The 26,539-nt window shown below is 49.4% G+C and overlaps 1 protein-coding gene and 1 long non-coding RNA gene across 5 annotated transcripts in view; one reads left to right on the top strand and one right to left on the bottom strand.

The window, feature by feature from the left end:
* Nucleotides 1–3,346, bottom strand: part of ZC3H18 (zinc finger CCCH-type containing 18) — a 69,387-nt gene extending 66,041 nt beyond the window's left edge. For all 4 annotated transcript variants that reach the window (XM_084905032.1, XM_084905033.1, XM_084905034.1 and 1 more), the window contains exon 1: nt 3,041–3,346. The gene's annotated coding sequence lies outside the window, so the exon portion shown is untranslated. The remainder of the gene's footprint in view (nt 1–3,040) is intronic.
* Nucleotides 3,347–3,379: 33 nt separating this feature from the next.
* On the top strand, nt 3,380–12,006 carry LOC311632975. The gene is made up of 3 exons (XR_014796874.1): nt 3,380–3,460; nt 8,596–8,705; nt 11,735–12,006. It is a non-coding gene; the product is annotated as an uncharacterized lncRNA (long non-coding RNA).
* The last annotated feature ends 14,533 nt before the right edge of the window (nt 12,007–26,539 follow it).

Below are 26,539 nucleotides of genomic sequence, written 5' to 3'. Positions count from 1 at the left end.
ATTCTAAGGGTGCAAAGATAACTTCCCGACTCTCAAAAGGTAGTTCTCAGCACTGAACAGACAGGGGAGATGAAGCCAAAGGTCCTGAGAGCACCTGCTACTATCAGGCAAAGCTCAGTGCTCTTTATGTCAGCGGTGCTTAGCCTTTGGGACCAAGGTTTACTTTGAGAATAAAATGAAGGGTCAGCTTCCCTCCCTAGAAAAATCTGGACAAACACAATTTATCATCTACTTTAGGGAATTCAAAACCTCCTGAGGTCCACCCATGACCTCCAGATTAAGAACTCTTGCCCTAAATATATTGTACATTATTCTGTTATGTATTCATACTTACCATACTATACGGAGACTGTGTGTTTGCAAAGCCTGTTGGAAGGCCCTCCTGTACCCCATGAAGTGCCTCAGTGGAAAGGCTCACACTCACTTCTGTATTCCCTGGGCTCAGCAAACGTCTGGCACTTGGTAGCAGAGCTCCCATGTAATTTACTGTCTAAATTGGAACATGTTTGAGACTGATAGGGGGCACTGTTAACAATTAAAACAAGCATGAACATGGACTGTCCAAGGCACATGGGGATATCTAGTCACACTAGGAGGCCCTGTGTGATCACCTGGGAGCTTATAATCTGAGGCTGCTCACAGGTGAACATCTTGCAGAGAGAAATATGCCCAAGAATCTATCTACCTATTATTTATTAGAAGCAACCCAAGTCAATCTTACTGCAATGAAGAGGAGACTCACTGGGGGTCAGAAGATGGCTGTGTTCCACTGTCTGCTCTGGGCAGGTTAAACTTCTCTCTAGGCGTCTGTGTCCTAAATTAATTTGAGATTAATTCAATTTGGCAAAAAACTAAGTGCATGCTCTCTGGCAGGTGCTAGGAAAACCATATGGCCTGTTAAGTGTAGACAATGAAATGGAGGGTCCTCTGGTCACGTCTTCACTAACTGCCAGGTACACAGACTTCACTGTTTATTCTCACACAAGCATCCTGTAATAGAGGATTCTTGGTAAAGTTTAGAGCGAATTCTTTTGTCCTTTTATGCATAAAATGGTGAACTTGCCCAGAGAACAGATTAACAAGTATTCATCACTGTGTTTCCTCTGCCTACTGCATTTGGCAGATGGTGAGTGATGTTCACTGAATGAAGGAATGACAAAATCTCTTTACTTGATCAACTACCTGTTACATACCAGAAATAAATTTGAAATAAGTGCCTAATTTTTAGAAGACTATACCAGAACTCAAGTATAGCAGCTGCTGTTTCATTTCCCAGCAATCACCCTGGAGGCTGCACATCAATTCCAACAGCACTGCTAAAGGACAGAACACTTTGGGAGGGGGGGGGGGGGGACAAAAAACACTTTGGGAACTTCTGTTTTGAATAACCTTTAGAACCTGCAGAACCCTCTCTTGGAGCTCTCAGTGGCAGCAAATCTTCCCTCTCTCAAGGTGGGTCACTTTGAGAAACTGCAGGAAGACATTCAGAGCCTGGTCTGGTAAGTGAGGTGAGTTACCAAGGTAAGCCAATTTTGGGTCAAATATGGGGTATGACTATGAAATAAGATATATTTCCTCATACGGCTTACCTATTTTACTACCAAAACAGGAGGTTTTGGCAAAGGAGCACCAATGACTTACAAGCATAACCTTTCAGGCTAACAATTTTAAATCGAGAAGCCCCTATTTGAATGACTATAAGTTCTGGTACATCTGGTTAAAATCCTGATTCATAACGTCATGTACATACAACATCTGAAGGAAGGCTGGCAAGGTTGTGGAAAGACACCACCCCCAAACTAAGTTTGACCACCAAAAAAAACTCAGGGAGGAAGCACTCACCTTGAAATGATCTATAGCTGTTGAAAAAGTAAAACCACACACACACACACACACACACACACACACACACACACATATACCAAAAACATTTTAAACATGAGCAAAGCCACAGCTTACCTGTTTGCTCTCTGGAGTGAGTCCACAAAGCATTCTTACAGAGTTTGAGCATTTCCCACCCCAAACCAGAGAGGAGTTCTAGCTTTAGGGACACATTGGTTACCAGAGCTGACTGGGCTCCACACATATCAGACTGTAAAATTATCAGGCAAGGATCCCTCCTCAGGCTTGGAAGTGGGAATCAGCCTGCATCCAGGCTCACCCTCATAATCCCAATCTCTGCTCTAGGCAAGGACCACTCCGAGGGGTATACATGGAGATACTCTCAAGGGAGAAATGATGAGAGCGCTTGCTATGCCTCTGAACAGTACTTCACACGTCAAACACCTTCTTCTATTTTTCCCAAATAGATGCGACAACTGATCTACTCTTGCAATTTAGTTTGCTGGTATTTAAAATGATCAGCCACTCTACCCAGCAAACTCGGCTGTCATTAAGTATTTAGGAAAACTTAAGTTTTAGCAGGAGCAAGCCTGAGAGTAGGTTCTTCCAGCATCGTAGTTGTAGTTTGTACCAAGGACGGGCATTTTTTTTTTGGAGGTCCAAACCAAAGGGGCAAGGAAGTTAGTTATTCTTAAGAGTGGTGTGCGACTCCGGGCACGGCCAATACCTCCAACCTGTGCACACTGTGAAGCTGGGGGCAAGTTCCAGGAGGCTCAGAAAGAGCCCATCCCCAGTCCGGGAAAGCCGCCTCTGGAAGGAGAACCTACGTGCTTCCCGCCCCCCCACCTTTGTGGACGACAACCATGTGTCACTCGAATATCCCGGAAGAGAAATGACAGGTTTAGGAGAACCAACCCCACCGCCGGGCGCGGAGGCAGCCGCGGGGAGCTCGGGCTCTGAGGGGTTCCAGGGCCCCCGGGCCAGCTCGCCGCGGACGGAACGCGGGATCGTGCCTGTCTCAGCGTCCTCTGCCCCGCGTCCATGAGCCACGCTTCGGGCGGGGGTAGGGGGAGCAGTCCGGAGCGCTGCCCGGAGGCGGAGGCGGCGGATTCCCCGGGCCTGGGCTCCGCACCGCCACCACGATCCCCGCCTGACGGTCTCGGCCTCCTTCCCGCCGGCCACCCGCCCCGGCACCTACCTCAGCGCGAGGACAGGGAGGGGGCCACGGTTCCGCTGGGGAGGGGGCGGCGCGGGGAAAGCGTCCCTCGGCCCTTCCGCTCCTTACAGACTCCGGCTTGAGGCGCGACGCGAGCGGAACAAACGGGCTCCACTACCCGCGGGGGCCGGCCATTGTGCGACGTCATCAGGCCGCGACGGTCGTTCTACGGGCAAGCGGGTTTCCCTCGCTTCCCTTGCGTGCCCCGCCCTTCGCCCGCATTCTTCCGGCCTCCGCGCGGTCGCTCCGCGCCGCCTCACCCCCGCGCGGCGGACGCCCGAACCCTTCACTGCGCAAGCGCTCGGGAAGCCCCGCCCCCTGGGCGAGTCGGAGCCTGCGCGTGGCGGCCGCCGGACAACGTCGCCGGAGGGCTTGCGGAGTCGCGTGATCACGTGACCGCAGGTTTGCGTACAGGGTGGGAGGGCCACCTTTTGCACTGGGAGGGTGGCTTCGCCCTGGGAGTTTAACAGCTTCAGGCAGGTTAAAGAGCTTGCGTTCTGTTCAACGTAAGCACCCAACAAAAAGGAATCATTTTTGAGATACTGAGATTAAATATCAAAGAATAAACATTTAAAAAGTATTTCCAGAACGGTACTAAACAGCTTCTGCTCTATTAAATATAATCACTTTAACAAAATCATTTTTGAGATGAGTTCAAATATCAAAGCTTAAGATTTTAAACTATTTCTGTCAGATTAAATAGCTGTGTCGTTTAAGTGTGATCAGCTTAACTATGTAACCTCTTCATGATCAGAAGGATATTATGTGGTATTTGGAGTACTTTCACAGCTTTCTAACATCAAGAATCTTTTTATAGCTTTCCAAAACATCTAGAGTCTTGCAGCACCAAAGACCTTAAATTGAGATTTAAGTTCAGTTCCCAGCCCCCCAGACACAAGTTCTGTGTCTCAGGACTGCAAACCCCAGGCAGCCAGGTCTCCCCACTTCAGGTGGCTTCTGGAAGCCTGCTAGAACATAGGTGTCCTGCTTGCTTCCATCAATTTCCCCCCACTCCAGACCACTCACGTAGAATCACCTAGAACCCTGGTTGGCAAACTGTGGCTCTTGAGCCATATGCAGCTCTTTGGCCCCTCCCCCCAAATACCACATATGGGTGCACAAGGTGCAGTGCAATTGAAACTTCGTGGCCCATGAGCAGAAGTCAGTTTTTGGCTCTCAAAAGAGATTTCAATTATTGTACTGCTGATATTTGGCTCTGTTGACTAACGAGTTTGCCGACCATTGACCTAGAACCTTTCTGCCTTAAAATTCTTAATCATTTTTTTTAAGAAGAGGGCCAGGTTTTCATTTTGCACTAGACCCTGCAAATTATATAGGTGGTTCTGGGGGTAACAGGGTGTGGGGGTATGGTGAGCAGACCAGGCCTTTCCTCACCCCATCTTCCTCCTCCAGGAAAACTTCCTTGGCACAGCCTGCCACTATTCCACCCACAAATATGAGGGTCTGACCCACAGTATAATTGAATGAACTCATAGATGTTTGCCCCAGATTATATGCATGAATGAAGGAGCAAGAGAAGAAATGAGGGCATTAACATAGAATTACCATGATTTATCAAAGCCACTTCTAGGTAGCTAACCCAAGATAAATGAAACATGTGCACACAAAAACTTGTATGCAATTGTTCATAGCAGCATTATTTACAATAGCTCTAAAGTAGAAACAACCTAGATGTCTATTAACTGATAACAGGTAAATAAAATGTGGTATATGCATTCAATGGAATATTTTTTAGCCATATAAAGAAACTAGAGGCCTGGTGCGTGAAAATTCATGCACTAGAGGAATCCCTCGGTCCCTCAGCTTGGCCTGTGTCCTCTTGCAGACCAGGAGCCCTCTGGGGATGTCTTGTCCCCACCCCTCATCACCCCTCTGCCACCACAGTCGTCACTGCCGCCCTCCCCGCCCCCGATCACCATCCCCTCCCTCTGCCTGCTGACATCCTTCTTGGTTGGCCTGGTGCTGCTTGCTCACTGGCCCTGCACCGTGCTGACTGATCATTCCGCTGTTTGGTCGATTTGCATATTAGGCTTTTATTATATAGGATGAAGTCTCTCTAAGAAGAGATATCAGAGGGAGACACCTCTCCTTCTGTCTCTCCCTTGAGGACATAAGAAGGTGGAGTCTGTAAGCCCAAAAGGGGACTCTGACCAGAACCCAATCATGACAGCATCCTGATCTTGGACTTCCAAGTTCCAGAACTAGGAGAAAATCAATTTCTATTGTTTAAGGTCCCCAATCTATGGTATTTTGTTATGGCAGCCTAAGCTGACTAACACATTTCATTCCATGGAATATCCAAAAGAGGTAAATCCATATAGTCACAAAGTAAATTAGTGGTTACCAGGGCTTGAAGGAGGGGGAAATAGGGAGTAACTGAAAAATGGGTACAGTTTCTTTTAGGATGAAAACATTCTGGAATTAGGTAGTGGTGATGGCTGTACAGCTTTGTGAATATACTAAAACTCACTGAAGTGTGCACTTTAAAAAAGGGTGAATTTTGTGGCATCTCAATTATACCTTAATAAAGTTGTATTGTTGTTATTTGTTTTTTTGTTAATCTTCACCTGAGAATAATTTATTCATTGCTTTTACAGAGAGAGTAGAAGGGAGAGAAGGAGGGGGGGAGAGAGAAAGAGACAGACAGACAGACAGACATTGATGTAAGAGAAATACATCGACTGTTGCCTCCCACATGCTCCCTGACTGGAGGTGGGAGTGAACCTGCAACCCAGGTACATGTCCTTGACTGGGAATTGGGACCCTTCAGTATGAGGACTGGGACTCTAGTCACTTAGAAACACTATCCAGGGCAAACTATTATTTTTTAAGATGAAAAATGAAGGGAGACAGGAGACAAAGGGAGAAAATGCAGGGTGAGAGTTGAGAGGAGGTGGGGGTGAAGAAGGCAGAAGGGCTGGGTGAGGAGGGAAAAAGGGTTTGGGAGAGAGGGAAAAGGGGCAGGACTCCAGTCCACAGCTCTACTTCCTAACTGAATCTTCCCTTTTCTCCATATCCTTTGACTCTGGTTCCAGCTACCATTACCACCTATCAGGATTGACGCCACAGCTCCAGCTTGTACCCTGGCTCTCTGTTCTGTCACTGCCCCTGATCCCCCATCCTCCCTCAGGCACCCAGAGCCACCGTTCTGTAATCTGAGGTTGGTTCCACTCTTACCACTCCAGCCTGAGGCTCCTCCAGTGGCCCCCTCTGCCTCCAGATGAAACCTAAACACAGGAGCCCAATGCACCTGCTCTTTATAATCCCTCCCCACCAGCCCTTTGCTCCCTCCCTTGCCCTTGACTTACTCCACACTTTCCTTTGCTCGCATGTCTTTGCACATGTCACTCCCGTTGGCTGGAACACCATTCCCATTTCATCTGGCTAGCCTTTAGTTGTTTTTCATATCTCACTTTGAATGGGCCTCCTCCCAGAACCTTTGTCTGTCTCTGCAGCTAGGCACAAGTTCCTGGAGGGCAGGACTGCAGTGGTCACCCTGTAACCCTGGCTCAGGTCCTGGGCCAGGCACTGAGTTGCTAATCACAATGTTTGCAACATCTGGAGTGTGTGTGTATTAGGGGGGAGTATTTAGAAAGACTAAGAAAATGATTAAGGTGGGATTAAAATCTTAGGTCTCCCTGAATCATGGGCTTGAACCTCTGATCTTTGAGTCAGAAACCTTGGGTGTGAGCCTGCCAGCATCATTCCTTTAAGCCTCAGCTTTCCTGCTCTGTAAAGTGGGCCTTTTTACACCTGCTGCCTCCCTCTCCCTCTCTCTCCAGGAAATGAAGAGATATCTCTACTTTATAGTTGGGGAAATAGAGGTGTAAACTTGGACCACAAAACCAAAACTTTTATGACATAATGAACAATAATGTCTCCAGATTATGTTACTCTGGTTGTGACGTATGTAAGAGAAACTTAAACATTTGTTTTATCACTTAGTATCACTGTCACTAGTAGTCACTCTGATACTAATGGGTACATTTCCCCACATTCTGAGTGCTGACATCCCACAAGGGCTACTGGGTCGGTCTAGGACATTGGCCTGAATTCACATTATTTACCACTGAACTGTGATAGGCCATGGGCTACTGAGTCTGAATTTAACAAAGGTGGTGAGTTACATTGGGCCACAAGGTGTTGGAGAACAGTGTGGCGTTATTGAGAGCAATACCTGGTGATCAGAAATTCCATCCCAGGCATGCCCCTAGACTGTCTTTCTCAAGGTGAGGTCCCTGGATGGGCAGCAGCAACAGCATGCAGATTTGTTAAAAATGCACATTCTTGAGCCCATTCCCCACAACTACCGCATCAGAAGCTCTGCTAGTGGGGTCAGCAGTCTGTAAGTTAAAAGGTCACAGGGATCCTGCTGCTCCGTGGAATGGGCACCAGGAAACTTGAACAAGGATATTCATAGAAGATCTTTCAGTGCCCCCGCCGGTTTGGCTTAGTGGATAGAGCCTCGGCCTGTGGACCAAAGGGTCCCATGTTTGATTCCAGTCAAGGGCATGTATCTTGGTTGTAGGCTTCTCCCTAGCCCAGGCTCTGGTCAAGTCTCAGGCAGGAAGCAACCAATCGATGTGTTCCTCTCACATCATGGTTTCTCTCTGTCTTTCCCTCTCTCTTCTACTCTCCCTAAAAATCAATGGAAAAATATTCTCAGGTGAGGAATTAAAAAAAGATATTTCAGTAATAACCGAAAGGAAAAAAACACATACAAATGACCCAAGTGTTTATAGGTGATTGTAATATTACACAATATTGTAATTGTTAAAAATTGTAATACGTGAATCTCAGGTATATACGTATAATATCTACAGATTGGTGAAGCTGTTTTCTTTGCACTCTCAGAAGCTGTTTCTAAGGGAGGGTATTGACCTTGACCAACCCCTTTCCCCCCGAGGAGCAATGGGGAGTCATAGTAGACTCTTGAGCAGGAGAGTGACATGAAGAAAGCGGCATGTTGGTGATTTTAAAGCCCCTGTCTTATAGCTCCTACATCTGAGTCACCTGTGTACTGGCTGCTTTTCCTCTTGGTTTTCAGTGCTCGGGTCCCTTTTTAGGGACCTTTATAGCATGCTTTGTACATTTTTGATGTTGAATATTGTGGGTAAATTATTGTGGGGGCATTTGGATGGAATTATGTACTCACAAAGAGGGTGGGACTTTATTCTTACAGACTGATATTTTCAGCAGATCGATGGGCCCTGGTTAAGGCTTACTTCTAGGCCTCATAAGAGCTGGTCTGTTTCCAAGAGTGTGGCTGGTCTTCCTGTAAAGTGTACCTTCTGCACTCAGAGGAAAGCCTGCACTGTCTGCTTGGTCTCCACCTCTGCAGGTGTGAGCTGCAGCCTGTTTCTCCCAGAGCCACAGGGGCTGCTGAATGTGTGCTCAGCTTCTTATCCTCCAGGTGCTCTTTTCTGCTGTTTCTTGCAGTTCCCCTGGCTTGGGCAGTTTAGGGTTGGCCATAGTCTCAGAGGATTTGGACTAGTATCTGGTCTCCTTTTCTGCAGGTTTTCTCTTCTAGGCCCAGCCCTTTTAGACCTCTGTCTGCTCAGCTCAGCAAGCCTGTATCTGCTGCTTTTATGCCAGGGGAGGGAAGAGCCTACAGCTTGAAGGATATGTATGTCACTTTGTTGTTTCCCTTCCCTCAAGGGCCAGAGATCCATGCCCTATCAGTATTGGCTGACCTCCAGACGCCTCAGCATGTGTATCTATGTTTACCCATTTTAAAAATTGATTTATTGATTTTTAGAGAGCAAGGGAGAGAGCGAGAAAGAGAAACATCAATTGGTTAATCCTTGTATGTGCCCTGACCAAGGATCAAACTTGCAACTTTGGCGTATCTTGAGGATACTTTAACCAATTGAGCTGCCCAACCAAGGCCTGAAAGAAGCATTTTAGAAAGGAAAATCTGATGTTGGAAACGACTGGGAGGAGAGCACTAGAAGGCTCTCCCTTCTCCACGTTTACCCGATGCCAGGTCCGCCTTTGCTGTTTCTCAAGGTGCTGCCAGAGGGTATGTCAACCCAGATGTGCTGGACAGGCGGACGCTGGATGGGCCTGGGGCTGGGGTGTCTGGATCTACTTAATCTGGAAATGGGCCAGGGCATCCATTGCTATAGGGTGGATCGGGCTGTCTTAGCTTCCAAGTCCTGTCCGTCCTTCTCATTTCCAGGTCACAGCACGGAAGATGTGTAGAAAGCTCAGTCTAGACATTCAAATTCTGTCCATCCTCTTTCACTTGCTCAGAGACACATTGTGGATGCAGGAAAGTCCCTGCCCCCTTCTGTGTGGGATCCCCATCACATCACAGCTTTTACCCAAACGCAATTGAGGGTGAGAAAGAGAGGGCCTGACCCCTGTGGACCCTGTCCCCTCCAGGCTCCTACTCAGCCTCAGTTGGGGACCCAGTGCTGGCCCCACTTGGCTTCCTTCCCTCCCTGGAAACATCCAGAGGTGGCCCTCAAACTGCCTGCACACCCCTTTGACAGGCTTCCGGGAGAAGTTGGGGGAAATATTTCTAGGACCTCAGGCTGGGAGTTTCTGCTGTTTCTTCAGCTCCAACATTCCCCCAAACCCCCCTCCCTGGTTTGGGCCCTTGCAGGCTGGTTTGGGTGAATGGATGATGGATGGGTGGAAGTTCAGTTCCTACCACAGAGACTTTTCTAAAGACCTGCGATTTCTTCCATGGTGACACTTATGGCTTCTCTTTGGCATATCTGAATTGCCAGAATAACTCTTGCATTTTGGAGTTATTGTTAAGTAAAATAAAGGTTACTTGAATATAAGCACTGTGACACCATGACAATCAACTTTATAACTGGCCAACCATTAAGTAACTTCAGGTTGGATAGCTGGACAAAGGGACGATTCATTCCCCGGCAGCTTGGCAGATGTCTTCATGCTACTTAGAACAGTGCATAATTTAACACATATGAATTTTTTAATTTTTGTTAATACTCACCTGAAATTTTTTTGCATTGATTTTTAGTGAGTGTACAGGAGAGGGAGAGACAAAGAGAAAAACATTTATGTAAGAGAGATTGGTTGCCTCACACATGAACCAGAGATAGAACCTGCAACCGAGGTATATGCCCTTGACCAGAATCAAACCTGGGACCCTTCAGTCCTTGGGCCAATGCTCTATTCACTAAGCCAAACCAGCTGGGGCTCCATTTAATATTTTTGAACCATGGTAGACTTTGAGTAACTGAAACTGTGGATAAGGGGAAATACTATACTTTTTCAAGACATCAATTTTAACAGTCAGATCTCTGCTGTGGGTACACAGCATCAAGTTCTTAACACTCTGAATGGACATTTGTCAGCCAGTTGTTTTATTGTGAACTAGAGGCCCGGTGCACAGCCCCTAGGCCTGGCCAGTGATCAGGGCAGATCGGGGCCTTCCGGCTGCCTGGCTGGGGCCTGCCTTTGTTCCATGCTGCCCCTTGGTGGTCAGTGCATATCATAGTGAGAGAGCGAACTCCTGGTCTCCTGGTGGAACTCCTGAGGGGATACTTTGCATATTGTCCATTTATATATGTAAATATAGACTAGAGGCCCGATGCACAAAATTTGTGCAAGGGGCTTGACCCTTGCAACCCCAGCTTTGTCCAGAAGGTCGTCTGGAAGGCCATTTGGCTGTCTGGTCTAATTAGCATATTATGCTTTTATTATTATATCTAAGTGCTATGTAGCTATGTTACTCCTGAGAGATGCCACTAAAGGTTGTTTTGCTACTGCTGGTGGTTGGGGGGCAAGGATTGCTGCTGACTACAGGACTCCTGGGGCACGCAGAAGGTGGGGACATGAGAGAATCTGTGAAATGTGGCCTGTCCACAGGTGAGCATGAGAACCCAAGGCAGATTGAAAGCACTCTCTACAGAGGTGCTAGGCAGGGATGCTATTGCTGCTCTAGCTGTCTTGCTCCTGTCCTCCTGGGAAGAACCCCCCAAGATCAAGGGCAAGGGGAGCGGTGTGGAGGAAGGGCCAGCATGAGACTGAAGAAGCATATTTCAGTCACAGCTCTGCTGTTTCAAAGGGGATAGGAGGATAGCATCCTACTTTTCAACCTGCCTGCTGTGTGAGTTGACTGAGGCAGTCCCCACATAGACAGCCAGGCATCTAGGATGTACAAATACTCACCAGATCTCAGCTTTCTTTGCCAGTTTCATCCATTATTGCTGTTAGCTGTGTGAATGTGCAAACTGTTTTCCTTCTCTGGACCTTCATTTTCACTTCTTGGTGCGGACAATTTTATAGCCCCATTCTGTGCCATTGGATTCTGTTCTCTTCCAAGGCCACTGAGCCTGTGGCTTCGGAGAGGCTGCATGGAAGGCAGCAGGGTGGTTTCAGTACCAACAAGGGGGGACAGCACCCTTGGAGCTGTCCATGGAACTGAATTCCTGGGAGTTCCTCCAGGAGGAGAGGGCAAGAGAGGTGTGGGCGGTGGGCTGGGTGTGTTGAGAGATGGAACAGCAGAGCCTTCCGTGTGAATATAGCTCTTGGAGTCATAGCCTTTCTAGCTATTCCAGGCAGCCCTCGTGTGGAGCTGGGTGCTGTGTTTCAGAGACACTAGGGACCACAACCTTCCACCCTTTTTTCTTCCCATCAGTCCTTTCTCCTCTCCATTCATCTCTGTTCAGCTAGGTCCTGGAAATCAGCCATTTTGGGCACCAAACTAATGACAATACTACTGAGCCAGAGCTCCTGTACAGAAGTTCATCAACAGCGCATCATGCACGAACATTTGCAGCCTAGTCCTATGGTGAAATATTACACAGCGGTGGACATGGATGAGCTACAGTCACACACAGTGGGGATGAGTCTCTCAGCACGATGATGCAAGTGGCATTAGCAGGACACACACAGCTACCAGTACATGGGGTTCTGGTTATAGAGGGCTCCCATGCAGGCAGGAGAGAAGGTGCTGTTTGCAAGTGTGAGGCTGGGAAGTGGCCACCTCCTTGGAGGGAGGGCAGGAGCTGGGAAGGCAGGGGTGATGCGCTCACTTTATTCATTCAATCATGAATTTCTCTTTTGTATACCTTCTCTATACTATTACATTTCACAATTAAAATGCAAAGAAAGAGAAGGACACTAGTGGCCATTGGAGTTTCTGGGGGAGAAGGCTATTAAAACACGTATTCGAGAGCACTGCTCCTGGGTACTTGATATAGGGGCCCAGGAACCTGCATTCTAATGGGTCCACCTGGGCTCTGAGGAGGAGCCCTGGCTTGGAATCTGCATTCTAAAGGCTTGGGAAGAGCTGAGCCCCTCCCTATTGAAGAGAAATGGTCTGGGATTCCTGCTTTCTGAGCCAGCTGAGAGGCCCCTTTGGGGTCCTTTCCCAAGAGAAGTGGTACCAACCGTGCTCCTCTTGGGGTGCACAGCAGCAAGCCCCAGCCTCAGCAGGAAGGTCTTGGGCACCCCTCCCCCCAGAGCCTCCAGCCCTGGGCCCAAGTCCCACTCCTTCGCCTGAGCTGGCCACTCCCACTTTCAAGCCTCAGTTTCCCCTCTAGCACATACTACAGGAAGTAGTCAGGAAAGAAGGTGTCCTTCTTTCCTTCCCAGATCACTGTGAAGGGCCCTCTGTGGTGAGGCCCCCACACCAGAGTCACCTTCAGATTCCAGCGGCTGAGCACTGCCAATTAGTCCCATCCTGGCCTCACTTGGAGAAGGGGACTTGTCCCTGCTCCTCCTCCCCAGTCTCTGCCTCCTCCTGTCAGGCCACCTGTCAAAGACTCACCTGGCTAGTGGGGGTTCTTCCCAGCCTGATGAACTCCTGGGGAACCCGAACCCCAGGCCTGGGAGGGGAGGGCCCTGTGCTTTTTTCTCACAGGCCCCCCTGCTGGGTGGGCTGCATCAGCTGACATGGGGTTAGCACATTCAGCTACGTGGGTGTGTGTGTGGGGGAGTGTGGGAGTGGGGAGTGGGGGGGCGGGGACAGGGACCTGAGGGAGTGGGGTTATGCAGGTGTCTGTGAGTACAGGGATGTGGTGTGTGTTCTGTGTACTTGTGCATGTGGGTGTGGGAGAGTAGATGGTGCATATCCATGTTTACAGTACATACACCTGTGTTTGTGGGGTGTGAGAGAGCTATGTTGTATGCATGAGTGCATTTAGGTTTTTGGGAAAGGGTGTGTGTGGGTGAGTGCAAGTGTGTATTAATGCAGAAGTGTGTGCTGCACATGTGTGTGTTGAGGCTTATTGTGTTTGTGTGTGTTGGATATGCTGTGGAGGGGAGTTTTGGTTTATGAGCAATTTTGTGTGTATATGTGTGTGTTTCTGAGTATTGGTATACATGGGGGAGACTTATGGGCTGTGTGTACAGCGTGTGTTTGGAACATTGATGTGACTGTATTGCACATATATGCACATGTGCATACTTGGATATGTGTGCAGGTGTGTCGCAGGTATATTGTGTGCAAGGAAATGCAACCTATGTGTTATGTGTGTGTTTTGTGTATGTGTTGTGTGCTATGTGTCTATGTTGTGTGTGTGTGTGTGTGTGTGTGTGTGTGTAGGTGTCTGGGCAGTGTTCTAGGGACTGTCACCTCTTTTCCAGCCCTGCCCCAGTTCTGTGCCCTGGTACCTGCCTGTGAGGGCTGCAGTGGGTTTCTGGGGGCTGTTGACCACTAGGGCTGGCAGGAGTGGGTTGAGCACCTGGCCTGGTGGCTAGCTCTGGGAGGTGGTCAGCCTCAGCTTCATATGCACACAGGGTCATGTGCTGCTCACTCTTGGTCATTGTATGGGTTGGCCTGGTTAATGGGCAGGTGGGGTGGGGCTGCCATGGGCCAGCTCTGCACACACCCAGCTTCTCATGCCAAGCCGGGGCTTTGAGGGGAGCTGACATGTGGCCCTTCAGGCCAATGATACTAACAGGATTAAAGAGTAGGGGGTGGTACAGTTGGCATGGATCGTGGTCGAGTGTTGACCTCTGAACCAGAAGGTCACAATTCAATTCCAGGTCATGGCACATGCCCAGGTTTTGGGCTTGATCCCCAGTGTGAGGCATGCAAGAGGCAGCCAATCAATGATTCACATAATTGATGTTTCTATCTCTCTCTCCTTCTCCCTTCTTCCCTGAAATCAATAATCATATATTTTAAAAAAGAATAGAGGGGTGTGCATGTGATGTGTAGGAAAGTGTCTCATGTGACTGTTGTGTGTGTTGTGTACGTATATATGTTGTATGTATATGTGGCATATATGTGCATGTTGAATGTGTTATATATGTGTGTTACATATGCATGTGAGGTATGGGTGTGGTGTGTGTAGCATATGTATGCATGTTGTACGTGTTGTGTATGTGTGTTGCATTTTATGTGTGTGAGGTATGGGTGTGGTGTGTGTGTGTCCTGTGCCCTCACCTGTCTGCCCAAGTCCCAGCTTTGACTTCACTCATTGAGCAGATGATCTGGCTCTATCAGCTCATAATAAAAACCCCATTGCTGTTATCCCCAGAAGCCTGAGAAGGGAGGGGGCACCTCTGACCAACAGGTGGAAGGGGGTCTGGCTGACTGCGGGTCCCTTTCCAGAGTGAGACAGAGCAAGAGCCGGTCATCAGCTTCCAGCTCTGCCCCCGGGGAACCAATCTTTGCATCCACAGACCCTGGTGTGTTGATCTCACTCACTCTTCACAGAACCGTGGGAGGAGCTAGTTATTATCCCCACTGACATATGGGCATCTACAGGCATGTACTTGAAGTATCTGAGCCTCAGCGTCTCCTCCTGCTCCATCCTGGCATTCACTGGGGAGAGGTAGGTGCTCTAGCCTTCCACCTGCAGGCCATTTCCCTCACCACAAAGCGATGCAGCCAGGACTTCCTGGCTGGGACCCTTGGCGAACTGAGTCTCAGCTGAGCATAGTGGAGAGCTGGGTGGGAGGGACCCTGGAAGAACCTGGTACCAGGGGCAGGCGTTGAAAGTGGGGTTCTCATCTCACCTCTGTTGGTAAATGGCTGTGGGACACCAAGTCAATCCCTGCATTCCTCTGGGTCTCGATTTCCCCATCTGGAAAGTGGACATTTAGATTGGACAGTCTCTTGGGTCTTTTCCAGTTCTGATTTTAGCACCTGAGCGGCATTCTAGCCTCGGGTGGAGCATGTGGATTCTGAAGCTTGCTGCCTGGATTAAAACCCAGCTCTTCCATTTTCCAGGCCTTAAGCTTATAGGTGGTGTGTTCGGGGCCACACAGAACTAGGACATAACTGACCTTCTAATATCCAGGTGTTGTCCCCGTCCTGGCTCTCCCTGGCTGTGCCTGTCTAGCCTCCATCTCCTTGCCTTGATGGCCTGGGTGTTGCGGGGTGAGGGGACCCAGGTCTAGGTTGTGAGCCTGGCCATGAGGGACAAGAAATGTCTTTGGCTGCCTGAGGCAGTGACCTTTGTAGATGGACACCTGAAACCCACAGCAACTGGCACAAGGTCAAAGGCCTTTGAAGGGCACTGGGGTCCCTGGGCTGCAGCAGATGCAGCTGCAGCTGATGAGCCTCAGGGACAAAGGTCCTTGAGAGGCGACTTCCCACTCACCCTCTCTCTCAAGACTGATTCTCTTTGCTCCGAAAGCCTCCCTGGCTGCTTCAGAATGGCCACCCGGCTCCCCAAATCTTGATGGCCTTCACATTCTCCAATGAAAGGACCAGTTGAACCACCGTGTTCCCATTCCAGTTTCCCCAGATGGAGAATCTGATTAGCTAAGCTGGATCAGGTGTCCCCACTGCAGTCCAATCACACACTAGTGGGCAATCACACACTGGCCCTGGGGCAACTGGCTGTCCTGGGGCTGTAGGCACAGACCATGTGCACAGTGGGCCGGGCCAAGTGGATCATCACCAGCATCTGGGGGGGGGGGGGGAGGCGTCATCTGCTGCCTGCTCTGGATCTTCCTGGTGGCCTTAGCATCAGAGAGACCACAGCCTGGAGTGTGGCTACAAGGTGTCCTCAGCCTCTACCTCCTCACCTCCCTACTAAACTATCTTTTTTTGTCACCCCCTGCTGGTGGCCAAGTCCTCCACGGGCTCATTGGGACAACCTTGTTCCAGAGCTCCCTGTCCCACCTGCCCCACTGCAGGGCCAATGAGGCCTGGACAGAGGCAGGAACCAAGTAGGGGCCATGCCATAGGCCAGGCCAGGGCAGAGAGGGCTACTGCCCAAGTCCAAAGGCTTCCCATCTTTCAGAAAGCAGGTAATGGATGCCTCCTTTGGGGGTGGCGTGAGCTGGTAGGTGGGTGCTGGAGGGTGGGAGGAATTAGCACCAGAAAGTGGCAGGGAGATACAGCAAAGGTGTAAGTGGATAGAGAGAAAGGATGCAAGCTTAACATTTGTTCATTCATTGAACGAGTGTCTACTGAACACTTACTGTATGCCAGGCATGGTTCTAGGTGCTGGGACATGGGAGAACATGACAAGCAGACATCCTGTCCCTCTGGGCTCATGGCAGGTGGACAGTATGAGCACCACAAATACACAAACAGAAAGGAAATAAAGAAAGATACAAAGCTGGGAGGAGAGGGAGTTTAGGGGAAAGTTTGGAGAGGCCTCATTGAGAGGAGACAGCATCTGAAGTTGGCAAGGGAGCCCCCCAAGCAAATATCCAGGCCAAGCATTTCAGGTGGGGAAGAAGGCATTGCGGGGTCTGAGGCAGGAGGTGTCTGGCTCTGAGATCAGCAAGGAGAAGGGCAGGGGTGGCAGTGTCCGGGGTGGGCCAGGCTGTGGGCTGGAAGCACTTGGCTTGACTAGAGGGAGCAGGAGGGGCAAGTATCTAGGACATCCTGAATGGAGGGACAGAATCTGCCTGATATTTTAGCAAGATCTTTACATGTTTGGAGCCCAAGACTGGTATATATTGTACAAGTTCCCACATGTAACCACTATGGGCACTCAGAGAGACTGAGGCAGGGAGAAAACTGAGCATCGAGGGCACCTGTAAATGAGCAAGAGATGTGAGTCGAGGAAGGAAAGAGGGTGGGGGAAACAGGAGAGAGCGACAAAGAGAGAGGTGCGTGCACTCGTGTACACACACACACAGATGGGAGAAAGAGGGTTCGAGACAGAGAGAGAGAGAAAAGGGGGAGAGGAAAGACAGAGAGAGGGAGGGAGGAAAAGAGAGAGAGAGAGAGAGAGAGAGAGAGAGAGAGAGAGAGAGAGAGAGAGAGCGAGCAGTCAGGTATACTTGAGCCGCAAAGATCTTTGCTCACACCCAGGTGTAACATAGCCGCAGACACACAGAAAGTCCAAGTTCCTGACAAAGAGAGTGATGACTTCATGGGTGTCCCTCTTCCTCACCAGCATCCATGAGGAGACTGCTGTTATCCTGGTGCTACAAGTGGGAAGAGAGGCCCAGAGAGGTTAGGTGGGCTGCTTAGGGCCACACAGCTAGGAAGCTGGGAGCAGGGATCTAATTTGGGCCTGTCTGCTCCAGCCCCTGGAGGAGGCAGCAGAGAGGCACCAGGACTAGAGCAAATGAGGGGACCCCGGGAGACCTTCCCTCAGCTCTGGGGCTCCAAGGAAGTTCCCTGCATGGGCCAGGCTGGTGCCTGCCCTCTGCATCTTCTGGACCCTCTCTCGGACCACATGGTAGCTGGTGAGATGGGCCTGGGGACATGTCCCTCCCCTCCCTGATATCCCTCCTCCCTCAGACATTTGCACAAAGAAGCCATGACCCTAATAGACTGTCCTTGGTCTGTACTAGTAAAACCCCTGCCCCTGGGCCCACCTGTCTCCTGCCGGTATTGTCTTTCTGAGTCTAGGGACTCACTCCTGGGCTGAATGAATGGAATGGGATTCCACCCAAAGGGACATGGCTGTAGCTGGAAGGGGCGATCAGACCTGGGTGCAGATGGACTATGGGAAAAGCTGAGTTATGGTGGCATGTGCGGTCTGATCCATCAGCTCTCGGCGCCTGTGCTTCCTCATTGCCGAAGGGAGATGATAACAGCACCGTCTTGAGATGCGGTGAGGAGGGTCCAAAGCAGGGAGACAACGGGCTGTCAGCCATTGTGGCACCCAGGTCCCGAGGCCCTGCTCCAGGACCGATCTTCGCTTGGTGGGAATCCGAGAGGACTGGGGGCAGGGTGCACTTGGGCTGAGGGCAGTGGCTGTTCACCACCCCGTGTGGAAATATTTCATGATCTTATCAACCAGCGCAGCTTTGGATGGCAGCCGGGGCTCCTGCATGGAAGTGTTCAGCACAGTAGCCCAGAAGAGAAGCAGTCATCATCTAAGTCCTTATTTTAGTAACATTCTCATCACTTATTCAGGAAACACGTCCTGGGGCAGGAGCTGTGGCTGCACCTTCCAGTGGCCACCAGCTGTGCTTCAGGGGCTCCCCCTGCCCCAGGTCTCCAGATGCTGCTGTCCTGTGGATGCCCTGCGCACTCTAGTGCTGCTCAGCTCCTTCGTGGCCCAGCCTTTCTAGGCCCCCTGCTGCTTCTCTTCTGCCACACCTGTGTCTGCACCCACAGAGCCATCCACCTGCCAACTACAGCCTCATGCTCCAGAGTTCCTTTGGCTTCCAGCGGCTGTGCAGGGTGCAGGGTGGAGGGGCTGTAGAGGTGCACAGCCACCGCACCAGCTCCAATGTGGTGCACGAGACACCCCAGAAGATGCAGACTGGCAGGAGTGAGGTAGCAGGCCCTCAGGCGCTGTGCCCCTGCGCCAGCTGCAGGAGCCTTATTTCAGCAGGTCTGAGGGCTGCCCTGCTGCTGCCCAGCCGCTCTCCACCCCATCTGCCTCCTCTCCTTCTGCCTGCTCACTCCTGGGTCCTGCAGGTGTCTGTCCTTCCACCATGGCTGGCAGGGCCAGGAGAGGGCAGGCACCCCTGTTGCCAGTGGCTCTCAGCTTTGGGTCCCCAGTGACTTTCTTCATGAACAAGGACATTACAGTGTCCTGGCTCAGGTGGTGGGGGTTCAAGGCTGGACTGCATTTGAGTCGCTCTCTCACCTCCGGAAGTAGGGAAGGTGAGAAATAAGCAGAAGCTCAAAGGACCCAGCCTTCATCAGTGTAAAATTATGACCTTCCATCGTTACTTTTACTTTAAGCATTTTTTTTTAAATCGGAGGAAATCTTGATGGGTATCGAAGAGATGCGCTTCTGGTCTTTGCTAGTATCCATCCATCAGACTAGCTGTGGACAGTGCCACCTGGTGCCACATCGAAAGTGTACCCAGCTTCCTCAGAGACACTTCCTGTTGCCCCATCATTTGTCCAGAGGCCATTTCCACGTTGCCACTTATATGGGCTAATTACCAGCCAGAAATAGCACTCCTGCTTCCCTCCCTTTAGAGTTCTGTCCCTGGGCCAAACTCCCCGAGTGTGATGGTTTCTGGGGTATAAACAGGAGAGCACTTGACTTAATGAGAAATGGGAAGCCATTTCTGAGCGCCCTCACTTCCAAACCTGCAAGCTCTGTCTAGGGGGCCCACTTTGACCCTCAGGCATAGCCACTTGTTCCTCTGTGGGTGAGCCAAGGAGCTCCTGACCCCAGAGCCAGACACAGCAAAGGCGCAGACCCCTGACCGCTTTCTGTCCTTCTCGAGATTATTTTCCTCTTGGGCCCTTGCAGTGGTCATTGAAAGCAGATCGTTGGTGGAGAGCTGTTTGGGAGGCGAGCATTTTCAGAGATGGCCCGTGCAGCCCTGGCAGCGGGACGCCCGTGTAAGGTGGAAGGAGGGTCAGCATGGGTGGAAAGGCATCGTTAAGCTGGGCCAACCCAGCGGATGGTTCTGGCTATGATGGGACTGTGTCTCCAGGAGGGCCTGAGGCGTGGTTGGGAGGGCGAGAAGGTCGGGGCCTCCGTGAGGGAAGGGCACCCGCACTTGCACACTTTAGTTGAGCTCAGTGGACATGGGTGCTGCTGTGTGTGGGCCCCTCTGAGCCGACTTAGCACCATGTTGGACTCTACCTCTGCCTGTGCTCTCAGAAAACAGGGATGGGAGAAGCCCCGTAACCCTTTTGCTTCGGGAGTATCCTGGGAGATGGCCTACTGCAAAGAACCCCTTCCCCAAATTACTTTTTCTTATGACCCCATAGACCCACAGAGGACCCCCTGGATTACCTGAGACCAGGCCAGATCCTGACCCTGTAACTCCAGGTTCTTTGTGTCATGGTTGATTGCCTGAGATTAGAGTTGTTTGTCCCCCTGATAGGTGCAGAGGAAAACATTTCTTGCTCAGCTGACCCTGACTCCCCACCTGCAGACCACCCACCTGCCCCCTATGTACTTCCTATAGAGCCCAGGGCAAAGGCACCTGGCAGGCCCATGGAGCTCTCCTAGTGAATGAAACTAAGGGCCTCCCTATGGTCTTGTCTCTGGCATCAGCCCCAGCAGTGGTTTCTGTCTGAGAGTTTGGGTGGGTGCAGAGGCTGGGAGGGTGGAGGAGGTGGGTGTTGGGGAGCCATGCTCCCGGAAGGAAGTAGCTCTGGGCCCTCTCCCAGCCTCCGTATCTCATTTTCCACTTGGATGGATCCACATGGTGGTCCTGAGGGGGAAGGAGGATGAAATGTGTGTGGTAAACTGTGAAGTGTCCTGGTGTATGGGTTTCCCCCATGCACTGAGTCATTTGGTGGCATGCTGGGAGCTTCTGTTGGGCCTCTGAAGGCCCCAGCTAACTAGTTGGTGGAGGCCACCACTTACTGCAGGGGTCCCAGGCCCCAGGAGGTGACCTGGGGAGAGCTGGAGGGGCAGAGGATAGAGTGCTGGACGTGTGTGGAGTTAGATAGAGACCCACTGGGCTGAGTGCTCCAGGATCGGATGCTCCCTGCCTGGCCTGTGTTGGAGTGAGGGCCGGGGGCCAGAGTGGTCACTCATATTCTCGCTGCATTAAAGACAGAGGGGCACAGCCCCGCATGGAGAAGGGCGGGGACTTGAGGAGCACTGGGCTGTGCCTTGACTGGTTGTGTGTCTAAACACCACATTAAAGTCAGTGAGTCTCCAGCTCCTTCTTTGGCAAAATAGAGACATTACCTCCATGATCTGGGATGAAGCTGGTGAGTACTTAATCTAGCAGTTCTCAAAGTGTGGTCAGCGGAACCCTCAAGGTCTGTGCCATCCAAACCACTTATATGTCATTTACCTTTTAAAAAATATATTTTAATTGATTTTTAGAGAGGGAGGAAGAGAGAGGGAGGGGGAGAAAAAAAATCAATGTGAGAGCAGAACATCAATCGGCTGCCTCCTGCTGGGGATTAAGCCCACAACCCAGGCATGTGCCCTTGACTGGGAACTGAACCAGCAAACTTTCAGAAAATGGGACAAGGCCCAAGCAATTGAGCTACACCAGCCAGGGCAACATCTTTTGCCTTTTCACCAGTTGACTTTCTCCCTGACAGGGCAGGAGCAACGTGGTGAAACTGCTGATGTCTGAGTGGATGAAGGCTGGGCCGCAAGCTGTGCTCATGTCACCGTGCCCTCCACACTCACACATTCAAAGAAACACACTTCTCCTGAGACTGCCCTTGACGAGGCAGCAACAAGGATTAATTGCATTGCATCTCAACTCTTTTTTTTAAAATAATGACTTCATCTCAACTTTTTTTAAAAAAATATATTTTATTGATTTTTCACAGAGAGGAAGAGAGAGGGATAGAGAGTTAGAAACATCAATGAGAGAGAATCATTGATCAGCTGCCTCTTGCACACCCCCTACTGGGGGGTGTGCCCGCAACCAAGGTACATGCCCTTGACCGGAATCGAACCCGGGACCTTCCAGTCCGCAGGCTGATGCTCTATCCACTGAGCCAAACTGGTCCCGGCATCATCTCAACTCTTAAATTCTGTCTTTTCAATGTCTTTGGTGAGAAAATGGGAAGTGTGCAGGTTGTGTGGAAGGAGGGCTTGGGTGCCAGGTCGGTGCTGTGAGCTGAGCCAGCCATTCTTCCCATGCAGCGCGTGTTTACATGCAGCAATGACTTCCACAGGCCATGGTGACACAGAATTAGTCTTCCCAAAGGCTCACCAATGAGCCTGCTGCTTCAAGGAGAACAGCTGACAATATCTGTGGCTAATTATAAAATTTGAGCTCTCAAGTGAAAGTTAAAATTTAGGAGAGTCTGAGCTTGAAGCTTTGTAGTGTTTGGTGACATTTCTGATGAAATTGGTGGTGATATTAATGAGTCCTCTGCATTATTATACAATGAAGCGTGTCACCGTTTGGAAGATTAGTATGACTCAGAAAACTTAAATTTTCCAAATGATTCAGTGTGGGATGTTTGAAGTCATGCCTCTTGGGTAACAGACCTTTCAAAGTGCACAGTTGAGCAATGGATTTTTTGTTGTTGTTAATCCTCACCTGAAGATATTTTTTCCACTGATTTTTAGAGAGTGTGGAAGGGAGGGATAGGGAGAGAGAGAAAAACATTGATGTGAGAGAGACATATTACCTGGTTGACTCCTGCACACACCTTGACTGGGGCTGGAGATCGAACCTGACACCCAGGTACATGCTTTGGACCAGGAATCCAACCTGAGACCCTTTGGTGCGAGGGATGATGTGCTAACCACTGAACACACCAATCAAGGGACCAAATTATTTTAATGTAACAGAGAATGAAAAGTTTAGTCAAATGGCAGCAGATTCCACATGTAAGCTATTCTTTAGGAATCTGCCACGTGTTGAGTTTTCATGCAGCCAAGATTGTCTGACAAGGGTATGACACCCCTCCTTTTCCAACTACATGTCATGTGAGGCCAGGTTTTTTTTTGTATATGTCAACCAAAGTAATGCATTGCACCAGAGTAAATCGAGACTCTTCTCACTGAATCTTCTTTTTGTTCTGGAACTACTAATTGTTTGTAAAAACATTATTTGTGTTAACATGTAATGAGTTTATTCTTGTTCATTGTAAATAAAACGAGTATTTCAAAATTATCAGTTTTAACATCTAATATGATAAATAGCTATAGATACAACCCACATAAATCAAAGTTGTTTGGGGTTCTCAGTAATTTGTAAGAGTGTAAACCGGGTCCAGAGACTAAAAGATTATGAACCACTTACCAAACAATAGATACAAATTAATTTGCAATAGTACCTGGCAAATACTGTTCTTGATAAATTGTCATTTTCCTTCCTTCTGGTTTACTTTTGGGGAAACTGAGGTTTAGAAAGGAGAGTCACCTATGGACACAGGCAGAACCAGGTTGCTACCAGACGCCCAGCCAGGGAATGCCTGTTCTCTTTTCTCCGCCCTCTTCCTGCCACCTGCCTCCTCGCCCCGGCCCCCACCCCTGTGGCTCCTGAGCAAAGGCATCTTGGCATAGTATTTCTCTGAGCAGCTTGGAGCCTCATGACACTCACTCAGAATCTACCCCTTCTCCTCAGAGGCCACCAGCACCTGGAAACGCCTCAGGAGGGCAAGTCCTTGCAGGGGCTTCAGAGGTAGAGAAACCCCGTGCCTGCCTTGAGGAGCCTACATTCGTGACCCTGACCACAACATAATCACTGCCAAAGTTCAGCTGTAAACAATATGCATTCATTATGCAAAACTAGGAAAAAGAAAAACTGAAAAGAGTTCATTTATAGGTTTATCTAATATGTTACAATACAAGGTATAGTTGACCCTTGAACAACTGGGAGGTGAGGGGTGTCGACTTCCCACACAGCTGAAAATTCTTGTCCCTCTGCACACTCAGATTCCAACTGCAGAGTTGAACCTCGAAGAACATGAGATTGAACTACATAGGTCAATTGAAAAAAAAATGTGTATAGGTGGACCCATTTGATTGAAATTCATGTTGTTCAAGGGTCAACTATAATTCAAATCATCATCCCATGTGCGTTTCCTCCCCACCCCCCAGGCCACTGAGGCAGTTACCCATGCTGTCATCTGCGAGCTGAGGAGGTGCAGGGGACTGTCCACAGTCAGAAGTCCAGACCCGGGCTTACACTCTCACTGCATCTGAAGAAATGTGATTAAAGTAAACCTGCCCACCCAGAAAACCTCTCCACAGGGTAGAAGAGAGAGAGGATGGTCTCACTACCGGATACACATGACCCCAGAATGTCATGCGTGTCACATCTGCTAGGGAATGGGATATAGGAGAGCCCACCCTTTCATTTAGCAGAGATACAGCCCATGAAATATGTGTTATCAAAACAGACGTAGTTCACGCTGAATCCACCTGGTAATGGGAGGGCCATCTGCGCCTGCTAATTGCCTTTATCTAAGGGAATAGAAACACTTCTATCTCTGACAGGGTCCAGGCTTGCAGCTGGGAGCTGGGCACCTGCTTAGACAGCATCCTGTCCTCCACAGAAACTGAGGGCCTTTTTCTTATTGATCACATTCAACGAGGCAGCTTCCAGGTCTTCAAGAGAGACAGTCCCGGGTTATAAAACACATATGTTTTAATATTTATATTTATTTATACATTTTAAATTATATACATTTCAAAAGAGGCAGAGCAAGAATTTACAAGTTTCTAAATAATCTAAGAAAGGAGAGGAGGTGGTTATATTCCCTTTTTGCACCCAGAGAGTGAAATGTCCCCCCTATTTTGATGTGTATTTGCTCTTGCCCAGCCCTGAGGGGGTTGGAGGGAACTAGCCAGCTTGCATCTGGAGCAGGGACAGGTCTCATGGAGAAGAGGCTGACGAGATGTTAGTTCAGGAGCATTACACCTGTGAGGAACTGGCAGGGTGTCATCGAGTTCCAGAGGTGCTGGCTCTTCTTGACTGGGGAATTGGGAGCCTGGAGCCACAGGCCACCAGAGCACTTAGGGAGAAGCCTAAGCTGACCGAATCCTTTTGAAACAGATTCCAGGATCCACTTAATTCGGTTTCTGGTCGATCGCTTTCTGTGTTGTTGGTTAATTAGAGTCTTAGAACAGAAATACAATCCAGCTAATGTTTGCACAGAGCCTGGGCTGCATGTACCTCTGCTCTTTCTGTGATTTTGGAACAGGAAAAAAAATGAAGCTGGTAAGTTTCCATGCCTGCTCAGCATCACACCAATAGAACACAGAGGAGGCAGGACTTATCCCCAGTTTTAACTACAAACCTTTGTCCTCTCCAGCCTGCTCCACTGCCCCCTTGGTTTTTCTTGACCTCAACATAAGATTAAAATTTTTTAAAAAGTCTAACATGAGAGCCCCCCCACCTCAGAAAGTTGAACTGAAGTGTCTGTTGAATAAGAACATCTGTGATGAGGAAGGAGAGCTGCTCTGACAATGAATGCAGGTCTCCTGTAAGCAGGTCAAATGCAGGTGCAGATAAGATTGATGGCCATAAACACAGGCCCCCAAGAGTCCAGGCCCACAGTCTGAGAGCCACTTAAGCCAGAACAGAGCTCTAATTTTATGACTGGGGAAACTGAGGCCCCAAGAGAAGAAGGGACTTGCCCAAGGACACTTAATGACTGTAGCTCTGGGGCCCAGTTGTCCTGATGCTTGTGGGACTGGAGTCCTTCACAGCAAAGTCTCTCTCAAATCCAGGCTTCTCTGCTTGGCTTGCTTGCATTGTTCTATCTCCTTAGTAACCAAGAGGCATCTGCAGTGGGTTTTGTTTTCTTGATTATAACCAGGGCTCTTTGTCCTCTCACAGCAGGCAAAGGATGGCTCAGATACCTGCGTCTCACCCTTGTGCATCCTGCAGGTGTCCCTAGAGTCTAACTCCAAGTCCAGGGTTGGGAGGGGACTCGAGGGCTCAGCCACAGCACCCCTGTCACAGTGGGAAATTTCTGGCTCACTCCCGTGATTTTTACAATAAATCACTGATTTATTGATTTTAGAGAGTTTACAAAAAAATGATAATTCAAACAGGCTTTGCTGAGCAGCTGTCCTTCCTGCAATCTTGATTTAATGTTGCTAAAACTAGAGGGTTTAGCCGAAACCGGTTTGGCTCAATGGACAGAGCGTCGGCTTGGGGACTGAAGGGACCCGGGTTCAATTCCGGTCAAGGGGATGTACCTTGGTTGCGGGCATATCCCCAGTAGGGGTGTGCAAGAGGCAGCTGATCGATGACTCTCTCTCATCGATGTTTCTAGCTCTCTATATCTCTCCCTTCCTCTCTGTACAAAATCAATAAAATATATATTAAAATAAATAAATAAATAAATAAATAAATAAATAAATAAAACTAGAGGGTTTATTTTGAGGTAAGACAATGTGTGAGTGTCTTTGTGTCCCAGGGGGCTTAAAACAACCAAAATTGCCGAAACCGGTTTGGCTCAGTGGTAGAGCGTCGGTCTGCGGACTGAAAGGTCCCAGGTTCGATTCCGGTTGCGGGCATATCCCCGGTAGGGGGTGTGCAAGAGGCAGCTGGTCGATGTTTTTCTCTCATCGACGTTTCTAGCTCTCTATCTCACTCCCTTCCTCTCTGTAAAAAATCAATAAAATATATTTAAAAACAAACAAACAACAACAACAACAAAAAAAAAACACCCCTCCCCTGAAATTTATAATCTCAGAGTTCTGGAAGCCACTGTCTGAAATCAGTAGCAGTAGGTCAGACTCC

This window comes from Pipistrellus hanaki (genome assembly GCF_964339955.1).
Source record: "Pipistrellus hanaki genome assembly, chromosome: 15".
In the NCBI taxonomy this organism is placed as follows: domain Eukaryota; kingdom Metazoa; phylum Chordata; class Mammalia; order Chiroptera; family Vespertilionidae; genus Pipistrellus; species Pipistrellus hanaki.
Note: the sequence above shows the minus strand (reverse complement) of the source record. Positions and strands in the feature narration are given on the sequence as shown.